Source organism: Schistocerca cancellata, chromosome 11, assembly GCF_023864275.1.
Source record: "Schistocerca cancellata isolate TAMUIC-IGC-003103 chromosome 11, iqSchCanc2.1, whole genome shotgun sequence".
Classification (NCBI taxonomy): domain Eukaryota; kingdom Metazoa; phylum Arthropoda; class Insecta; order Orthoptera; family Acrididae; genus Schistocerca; species Schistocerca cancellata.
This window is the reverse complement of record NC_064636.1, coordinates 85,084,903-85,095,004: the sequence shown is the minus strand read 5'-3', so window position 1 is coordinate 85,095,004 and position 10,102 is coordinate 85,084,903. Positions and strand designations below refer to the sequence as shown.

The 10,102-nt window shown below is 45.6% G+C and overlaps 2 non-coding genes across 2 annotated transcripts; one reads left to right on the top strand and one right to left on the bottom strand.

Annotated features, from left to right (window-relative positions):
* Positions 1-9,080: 9,080 nt before the first annotated feature.
* Trnas-cga (transfer RNA serine (anticodon CGA)) lies at positions 9,081-9,155 on the bottom strand. The gene has a single exon. It is a non-coding gene; the product is annotated as a tRNA-Ser (tRNA).
* Positions 9,156-9,778: 623 nt separating this feature from the next.
* Trnas-cga (transfer RNA serine (anticodon CGA)) lies at positions 9,779-9,853 on the top strand. The gene has a single exon. It is a non-coding gene; the product is annotated as a tRNA-Ser (tRNA).
* The last annotated feature ends 249 nt before the right edge of the window (positions 9,854-10,102 follow it).

Sequence of the window (10,102 nt, the reverse complement as noted above, 5' to 3'; positions counted from 1 at the left end):
TTCCCTGTCGTAACACATCACATTTGTAAACAAATATGGCGTCTGGAATCTGCTGGGTGCAAAGTTCGTATAGCAGAAGAGAAGACATAATCGCAAAGTGCAAAGAATATACATCGTATTCTGGAGACAATTCTGTGACAGTATACATGCGATGTGCTACGACAGCGAAAGGAACCTGTGACTACTGGAGGTACTCTAGTTTACTTAGTTTATGTTTACCATTAGATATCAGTTTAATTTTTTGTCAGAAGAAATCCAAAACCATGTTCTGAAATAGTGTCTTGTTTCTCCACCAAGCAGTGCCACACGTTCCTCCAAAAAATAGTAGCACAACACACACACAAATGTCATACTAACTAATTTAAATCCACCTGATGATGAAGGTTTAAACCTTTGAAACGCGTCGTGGAAATAAATAAAACGGTGACTGGTAACAGTAAACTTGTTGTTTCATTTAATGTCAATAACAGTCACGGTAAAGCCTAACCTAAAATGTTCGCATTTAAAGCGAGCTTAAAATGTCTGCGAGTCGTGGAATTGAGGCGGAACGTGGGAACCATCCTGGTATTCACCTAGTGGGATGTGGAAAACCGCCTAGAAACCACATCCAGGCTGGCCAGCACACCGGCCCTCGTCGTTAATCCTCCGGGCGGATTCGGTCTGGGGCCGGCGCGACTACCCGAGTCTAGGAAGCAGCGCATTAGCGCTCTCGGCTAAACCGGCAGTTTAAGTACATTCCTTATACTCAGTTAAACGAAAACTTTGTTAACATACACTCCTGGAAATGGAAAAAAGAACACATTGACACCGGTGTGTCAGACCCACCTTACTTGCTCCGGACACTGCGAGAGGGCTGTACAAGCAATGATCACACGCACGGCACAGCGGACACACCAGGAACCGCGGTGTTGGCCGTCGAATGGCGCTAGCTGCGCAGCATTTGTGCACCGCCGCCGTCAGTGTCAGCCAGTTTGCCGTGGCATACGGAGCTCCATCGCAGTCTTTAACACTGGTAGCATGCCGCGACAGCGTGGACGTGAACCGTATGTGCAGTTGACGGACTTTGAGCGAGGGCGTATAGTGGGCATGCGGGAGGCCGGGTGGACGTACCGCCGAATTGCTCAACACGTGGGGCGTGAGGTCTCCACAGTACATCGATGTTGTCGCCAGTGGTCGGCGGAAGGTGCACGTGCCCGTCGACCTGGGACCGGACCGCAGCGACGCACGGATGCACGCCAAGACCGTAGGATCCTACGCAGTGCCGTAGGGGACCGCACCGCCACTTCCCAGCAAATTAGGGACACTGTTGCTCCTGGGGTATCGGCGAGGACCATTCCCAAACGTCTCCATGAAGCTGGGCTACGGTCCCGCACACCGTTAGGCCGTCTTCCGCTCACGCCCAACATCGTGCAGCCCGCCTCCAGTGGTGTCGCGACAGGCGTGAATGGAGGGACGAATGGAGACGTGTCGTCTTCAGCGATGAGAGTCGCTTCTGCCTTGGTGCCAATGATGGTCGTATGCGTGTTTGGCGCCGTGCAGGTGAGCACCACAATCAGGACTGCATACGACCGAGGCACACAGGGCCAACACCCGGCATCGTGGTGTGGGGAGCGATCTCCTACACTGGCCGTACACCACTGGTGATCGTCGAGGGGACACTGAATAGTGCACGGTACATCCAAACCGTCATCGAGCCCATCGTTGTACCATTCCTAGACCGGCAAGGGAACTTGCTGTTCCAACAGGACAATGCACGTCCGCATGTATCCCGTGCCACCCAACGTGCTCTAGAAGGTGTAAGTCAACTACCCTGGCCAGCAAGATCTCCGGATCTGTCCCCCATTGAGCATGTTTGGGACTGGATGAAGCGTCGTCTCACGCGGTCTGCACGTCCAGCTCGAACGCTGGTCCAACTGAGGCGCCAGGTGGAAATGGCATGGCAAGCCGTTCCACAGGACTACATCCAGCATCTCTACGATCGTCTCCATGGGAGAATAGCAGCCTGCATTGCTGCGAAAGGTGGATATACACTGTACTAGTGCCGACATTGTGCATGCTCTGTTGCCTGTGTCTATGTGCCTGTGGTTCTGTCAGTGTGATCATGTGATGTATCTGACCCCAGGAATGTGTCAATAAAGTTTCCCCTTCCTCGGACAATGAATTCACGGTGTTCTTATTTCAATTTCCAGGAGTGTATTATAAAAGGAAATGCAGAATATCAAACGAAAATGCTGTTGCTTGTACGTAATATAATAAATGTAGTGGAAAAGGAGGTTTTATTAACACAAACGCCTGTGTTGGAAGATTACATAGTCTCTTTACCTCATAATCCAGGTTGTCGCGTGCACGATGTGTGGCAGTCATACTGTGGCATCGAACGACAATGTTAATCAATTTTACAGTTCAGCCTGTGTTTTATTGCGACCTCCCGTCAGGCGGACGAGTTGCATGAACGCATTGTCCACAATTGATAGATAATGTTTTCACTTGTTGTCGTTGTTGTGGTCTTCAGTCCAGAGACTTGTTTGATGCAGGTCTCTATGCTCCTGTGTCGTGTGCAAGGTTTTTCATATCCGAGTAATTGCCGCGACATATATCCTTCTGAATCTGCTTAGTGTATTCATGTCTTGGTCTCCCTCTACGATTTTTACTCTCCACGCTTCCCGCCAGTACTAAATTAGCGATCCCCTGATGCCTCAGAATGTGTCCTACCAACCGATCCCTTCTTTTAGTAAAGTTGTGCCACAAATTCCTGTTCTCCCCAGTTCTATTCAGTACCTCGTCCTTAGTTACGCGATCTACCCACATAATCTTCAGCACTCTTCTGTAGCACCACATATCGAAAGTTTCTATTCAGCTCTTGTCTAAACTATTTATCGTCCATGTTTCGCTTCCATACATGGCTGCACTCCATACAAATACTTTCAGAAAAGGCTTTCTGACACTCTAACAAATTTCTTCAGAAACGCTTTCATTGCCATTGCCAGTCTACATTTTATATCCTCTCTATTTCGGCCGTCATCGGTTATTTTGCTGCCCAAAAAGCAAACCTCATCTGCTACTCTGTATCTTTTTCCAATCTAATCCTCTCTACATTGCCTGATTTAATTTTACTACATTGTACTTCTCTAGCTTTTGTTGATGTTCATTCAACTGCTCTTCCAAGTGCTTTACTATCTGATATAATTACAGTATCAATGGCAGACCTCAAACTTTTCATTTCTTCTCCCTGAAATTTAATTCCTACTCGAAATTTTCCTATCGTTTCTTTTACTTGTTCGGTGTACAGATTGAATAATATCAGAGATGGGCTACGACCCTGTCTCACTCCCTGTTCAACCACTGTTTCCCCTGTATTCCCCTCGACACTTAAAACTGTACGTAGTTGAACAGTTTACATTGTTCAAAAAGACTATGTAATCTTATAACATGGGATTTTGTTTTAAGAAAGGCTCCTTTATTGTACGACTTTTAAGGGGAGGTTTACTATCTTTGGCTCGAAAAAAGCATGTTCTTTGAGAATTTTTTTCTCGGGATGTGTTATAGATATCATTGTCAAATTTGGTCAAAATGTTTATTGATATTTCCTCTACAAACTGGAATTTGTTCGACCGGAAATGTCGAAGAGCAAAGGCTGAAGTGCCGTCGGAACGAAACAAAATTTCAATGTAGACCTTCACGCGCGGTATGTCACAGGTCAGCCGTTTCGTCTGAAATCGAAATGGAGTTGACGTTAGCGAGGTGTGTAAGATTCTTTAGGATTTGTACCTCGCTTAAGTTATTTGGTCCATAGGAAACAAAATGGCGGCCATTTGAAAAAAAATAGGGTTTTTTCATCGACCAAGTAAAAATATTTATAGTTGATGAATCGGAATAAAAGTGGTACAACTCCTAGACAATTTAGTTAGCTTCGTCGGAAACAAAGAATCATGTTCAGTAGATTTGAAGTTACCATACCGCGCGATAAAAAAGCGTCATTTCGAGAAAAACGCGTTTGAAGTTTTGACTGCATATAAATGCAACATTATGCAACTTATGTTCAGTCTGCTATTCCGGATCCATAAACTAGTCCTTCCTCTTCCTCACAGAGGGCGTTCTGCTCGATCTGGGCCATCCTGCGCTGCTCCAGAGCCGCTCGTACGGCCGGTGACAAGCGGGTTTCGGCCGCTGGAATACGGTGGTCGTCCGAATGCTCGGCGAACTGCATCGAATAGAGTCCCAGGGTGACGTCCACCGTTGTCACGGTCTTCACAATTGCTGAATACCCTTCGTTGAAGCTGCTCACTGCAAGGAAAGTCGCAATCTCCAGTCTTCGCACCAGAATGCAAGTGCTTGGGGGCTAAGTTCCAAACACACGCGTTCAGACTGTCATTTGAATTTTGCGTGTTTCCTCCCATGCACCGGTACAATCACAAATATATCACACGATATAAAAGGGTAGTCCTTTGGCGGAGCTGTCGTTTGCATCCATGTGGAAAGGTTTCCGACGTGATTGTGACCGCATGACGGGAATTAAGACTCTGAACGCGGGATCGTACTATACGCTTCGGATGTGAGCATTTTCATCTTCGCTCGTTTGAAACACAATTCTTCTAATGAACAATTGCTCATAACTTTTAAGGTATGCATTTTCGAGCACATGTCTACTGGACATATTTTCGTTGTTTTGGTTCATAATATGGAAAGCAAAGAGCTTCCAGTAGAAGAGATTTGTTTCACAGTATCAAAGATCAAGAACTGCTCATAGCTCTTAAGTTATGCGTTTTAGAACCCACATTTACTTGACTTTTTTGTTTCAAATGATCATTCCTGTTATATCCCTGAATATTGACCACCACTTCTGCAACACCCTGTATTATTCTTGTGGGCAACTTGGTCGCATGAGCTGTTAAGCTGATTGTGCAATAATTCTTGCACTTGTCGGCTCTTGCAATCTCCAGAATTGTTTAGTCACTAAAGTTTTATCGCTTGATATTTATTTTATACGTGACACAGCAGTTTGAGTGTTTTACTTCTGATGAAGGCAGTCTTATAGTTGCGAAAACCTACAGCATATATTGAAAAGTATCCGAACACCCAGAAAAACATACGTTTTTTATATTAGGTGCATTGTGCTGCCACCTACTGCCAGGTACTCCATATCAGCGACCTCAGTAGTCATTAGACATCGTGAGAGAGCAGAATGGGGCGCTCCGCAGAACTCACCGACTTCGAACGTGGTCAGGTGATTGGGTGTCACTTCTGTCATACGTCTGTACGCGAGATTTCCACACTCCTAAATATCCCTAGGTCCACTGATTCCGATTTGATAGTGAAGTGGAAACGTGAAGGGACACGTACAGCACAAAAGCGTACAGGCCGACCTCGTCTGTTGACTGACAGAGATCGCCGACTGTTGAAGAGGGTCGTAATGTATAATAGGCAGACATCTATCCAGACCATCACACAGGAATTCCAAACTGCATCAGTATCCACTATACGTACTACGACAGTTAGGCGGGAGGTGAGAAAACTTGGATTTCATAGTCGAGCGGCTGCTCATAAGTCACACATCACTCCGGTAAATGCCAAGTAACGGCTCCCTTGGTGTAAGGAGCGTAAACACTGGGCGATTGAACAGTGGAAAAACCTTGTATGGAGTGAAGAATGACGGTACACAATATGGCGATCCGACGGCAGGGTGTGGGTATGGCGAATGCCCATTGAATGTCATCTGCCAGCGTGTGTAGTGCCAACAGTAAAATTCGGAGGCGGTGGTGTTATGGTGTAGTCGTGTTTTTCATGGAGGAAGCTTGCACCCCTTGTTGTCTTTCGTGGCACTATCACAGCACAGGCCTACACTGATGTTTTAAGCACCTTCTTCTTGCTCCCCACTGTTGAAGAACAATTCGTGGACGGAGATTGCATCTTTCAATACGATCGAGCACCTGTTCATAATGCACAGCCTGTGGCGGAGTGGTTACACGACAGTAACATCTCTGTAATGGACTGGCCTGCACAGAGTCTTGACCTGAATCCTATAGAACACCTTTGGGATGTTTTGAAACGCCGACTTCGTGCCAGGCCTCACCGACCGACATCGATACCTCACCTCAGTGCAGCACTCCGTGAAGAATGGGGCTGCCATTCCTCAAGAATCCTTCCAGCACCTGATGGAACGTATGGCTGCGAGAGTGGAAGCTGTCATCAAGGATAAGGCCGGTATTACACTATCAAATTTCTTTGCCAAATATCTTTGTTCAATATCTTTTCAAAGATATTTGATGGTGTAATAGAGAACTTTGTCAAATGTCATGCAATATTTGGTCAAATCTAGGGCCTCGCTGTAGATTTGATCAAAGAAGTCGCTTGTCTTCTGTTCACTTCAATGTGACATGTTACCACATGGAGCGCTAGCATCGCTGCAGCATTCTGTCATCTGTAGTGTTTTAAACTTTTAATAAACATTACCGGTAAATACAATTGGTGTGTGACGACAACTACAAAATTAATAGAGATATATGAAGCTGATGAGGCGCTTTACAACGTGAGGCACGCTGAATACAAAAATAGATTAAGAAGATTGGAGACCTGACCTAACCTAACCTAAACTAACCTCTCCTGTAGCAAGGAATCGGAGTGTTACAGTGAGCCTGTCTTCTGCAGTTCTTAAGTGAGTATTGCGCTTTGTGATATGAGGATACACTTCACTGAGCACATACTGAAATGTATGCTCATGCATTCTTAAGTAATTGCTGTACGACTTGACGTCCTCCACTATAAGCTCACGTAACATATTGTGTTGAATGCTTTTATTGTGTCGTCGTAAAACCCACTTCACCCAGGTATGATTCCTTTTATTCTCCTGCTTGTCTTCTGCATATGCACACAGTGCAATTGTGGTACATGCAACTGCTGCGGTTAATAAAGAGTTATTGTTGTCAGCCATCTTGAACTTTGACAAAAAATATGATGGCAGTGTAATACGCCTTCCAGCGGTACATCAAAGATCTTTGTCAAATATATTTGTCGGAATATTTGACCACATCTTTGACAAATAAATTTGGTAGTGTAATGCCGGCCTAAGGATGGGCCAAAACCATGTTGGATTCAATCATTACGGACGGAGGGCGCCACGAACTTGTAAGTCATATTCAGCCAGGTGTCCGGATACTTTTGACCACGTTGTTGTTGTTGTTGTTGTTGTCTTCAGTCCTGAGACTGGTTTGATGCAGCTCTCCATGCTACTCTGTCCTGTGCAAGCTTCTTCATCTCCCAGTACCTACTGCAACCTACATCCTTCTGAATCTGCTTAGTGTATTGATCTCTTGGTCTCCCTCTACGATTTTTACCCTCTACGCTGCCCTCCAATGCTAAATTTGTGATCCCTCGATGCCTCAGAACATGTCTTACCAACCGATCCCTTCTTCTAGTCAAGTTGTGCCACAAACTTCTCTTCTCCCCAATCCTATTCAATACCTCCTCATTAGTTACGTGATCTACCCACCTTATCTTCAGCATTCTTCTGTAGCACCACATTTCGAAAGCTTCTATTCTCTTCTTGTCCAAACTAGTTATCGTCCATGTTTCACTTCCATACATGGCTACACTCCATACAAATACTTTCAGAAACGACTTCCTGACACCTAAATCTATATTCGATGTTAACAAATTTCTCTTCTTGAGAAACGCTTTCCTTGCCATTGCCAGTCTACATTTTATATCCTCTCTACTACGACCATCATCGGTTATTTTACTCCCTAAATAGCAAAACTCCTTTACTACTTTAAGTGTCTCATTTCCTAATCTAATTCCCTCAGCATCACCCGACTTAATTTGACTACATTGCATTATCCTCGTTTTGCTTTTGTTGATGTTCATCTTATATCCTCCTTTCAAGACACTGTCCATTCCGTTCAACTGCTCTTCCAAGTCCTTTGCTGTCTCTGACAGAATTACAATGTCATCGGCGAACCTCAAAGTTTTTACTACTTCTTCATGAATTTTAATACCTACTCCGAATTTTTCTTTTGTTTCCTTTACTGCTTGGTCCATATACAGATTGAATAACATCGGGGAGAGGCTACAACCCTGTCTCACTCCTTTCCCAACCACTGCTTCCCTTTCATGCCCCTCGACTCTTATAACTGCCATCTGGTTTCTGTACAAATTGTAAATAGCCTTTCGCTCCCTGTATTTTACCCCTGCCACCTTCAGAATTTGAAAGAGAGTATTCCAGTGAACATTGTCAAAAGCTTTCTCTAAGTCTACAAATGCTAGAAATGTAGGTTTGCCTTTTCTTAATCTTTCTTCCAAGATAAGTCGTAAGGTCAGTATTGCCTCACGTGTTCCAACATTTCTACGGAATCCAAACTGATCTTCCCCGAGGTCGGCTTCTACCAGTTTTTCCATTCGTCTGTAAAGAATTCGCGTTAGTATTTTGCAGCTGTGACTTATTAAACTGATAGTTCGGTAACTTTCACATCTCTCAACACCTGCTTTCTTTGGGATTGGAATTATTATATTCTTCTTAAAGTCTGAGGGTATTTCGCCTCTCTCAATACATCGTAGTGTAGGTCAAAAGACTTCATTTTTGAGTTCGAGGGCAGTCATTGCTTCAATTTTGCCTTCAGTGTACTCTTTACACCTATCTGCTCTCTCTTCTTCTTTAGCGACCGAAATTAATAACCCGATTACAGATGAACGTAGTGGTGCGAGACTGTAGTTGTAATACAGTAGGGTGGAAGCGCGGGCTCGGCCGTGGCCGGCGGTGCGTGCGGCTGCGCGACATGTGCGTGGCGTGCGTGCTCGCGTGCGCCGCGCCGCCAGCTGCGTGTCGCATGCCGGCCGCTTTTCCCGGAAAAACCGCCGAAACTCGCCCGGCCGCCGACCTCGCCGCGTTTTCTGCACACCGCTCCGTGCACGAAGCACGCCGCGGAGGCGGCTGTTTCGCCAGCGTCAAACTAAAAGTGTAACGTATTACGAGTTGGTTACTTAAGGAATACCGATAGCTATACCCTGCTCATCATAAGAATAAACCCGATATAAACATTACTTGCTTTTAACTTGTATTACTGAAACTTCCTGGCAGATTAAAACTGTGCGCCCGACCGAGACTCGAACTCGGGACCTTTGCCTTTCGCGGGCAAGTGCTCTACCAACTGAGCTACCGAAGCACGACTCACGCTCGGTACTCACAGCTTTACTTCTGGCAGTACCTCGTCTCCTACCTTCCAAACTTTACAGAAGCTCTCTTGCGAACCATGCAGAACTAGCACTCCTGAAAGAAAGGATATTGCGGAGACATGGCGTAGCCACAGCCTGGGGGATGTTTCCAGAATGAGATTTTCACTCTGCAGCGGAGTGTGCGCTGATATGAAACTTCCTGGCAGATTAAAACTGTGCGCCCGACCGAGACTCGAACTCGGGACCTTTGCCTTTCGCGGGCAAGTGCTCTACCTGGGAGAAGTAAATCTGTGAGGACCGGGCGTGAGTCGTGCTTCGGTAGCTCAGTTGGTAGAGCACTTGCCCGTTCAAGGCAAAGGTCCCGAGTTCTAGACTCGGTCAGGCACACAGTCTTAATCTGCGATGAAGTTTCATATCAGCGCACAATCCGCTGCAGAGTGAAAATATCATTCTGGAAACATCCCCAAGGCTGTGGCTAAGCCATGTCTCCGCAATATCCTTTCTTTCAGGAGTGCTAGTTCTGCATGGTTCGCAGGAGAGCTTCTGTAAAGTTTGGAAGGTAGGAGACGAGGTACTGGCAGAAGTAAAGCTGTGAGTACCAAGCGTGAGTCATGCTTCGGTAGCTCAGTTGGTAGAGCACTTGCCCGCGAAAGGCAAAGGTCCCGAGTTCGAGTCTCGGTCGGGCGCACAGTTTTAATCTGCCAGGAAGTTTCATATCAGCGCACACTCCGCTGCACAGTGAAAATCTCATTCTGGAAACTTGTATTACTGTCCATGTTTAACTCCCCTTGTAGTTGTCTCATCAAATACTGTTCATATTTTACTTTGCTCATTTATTTAATGTAAACTGGTATACAGCCACTGCTTTGATTATAATGTTAATGTTAAAATGCAGTACCACCACACTCTCAAACTGTAGGTTCCCTCAAACACCTCA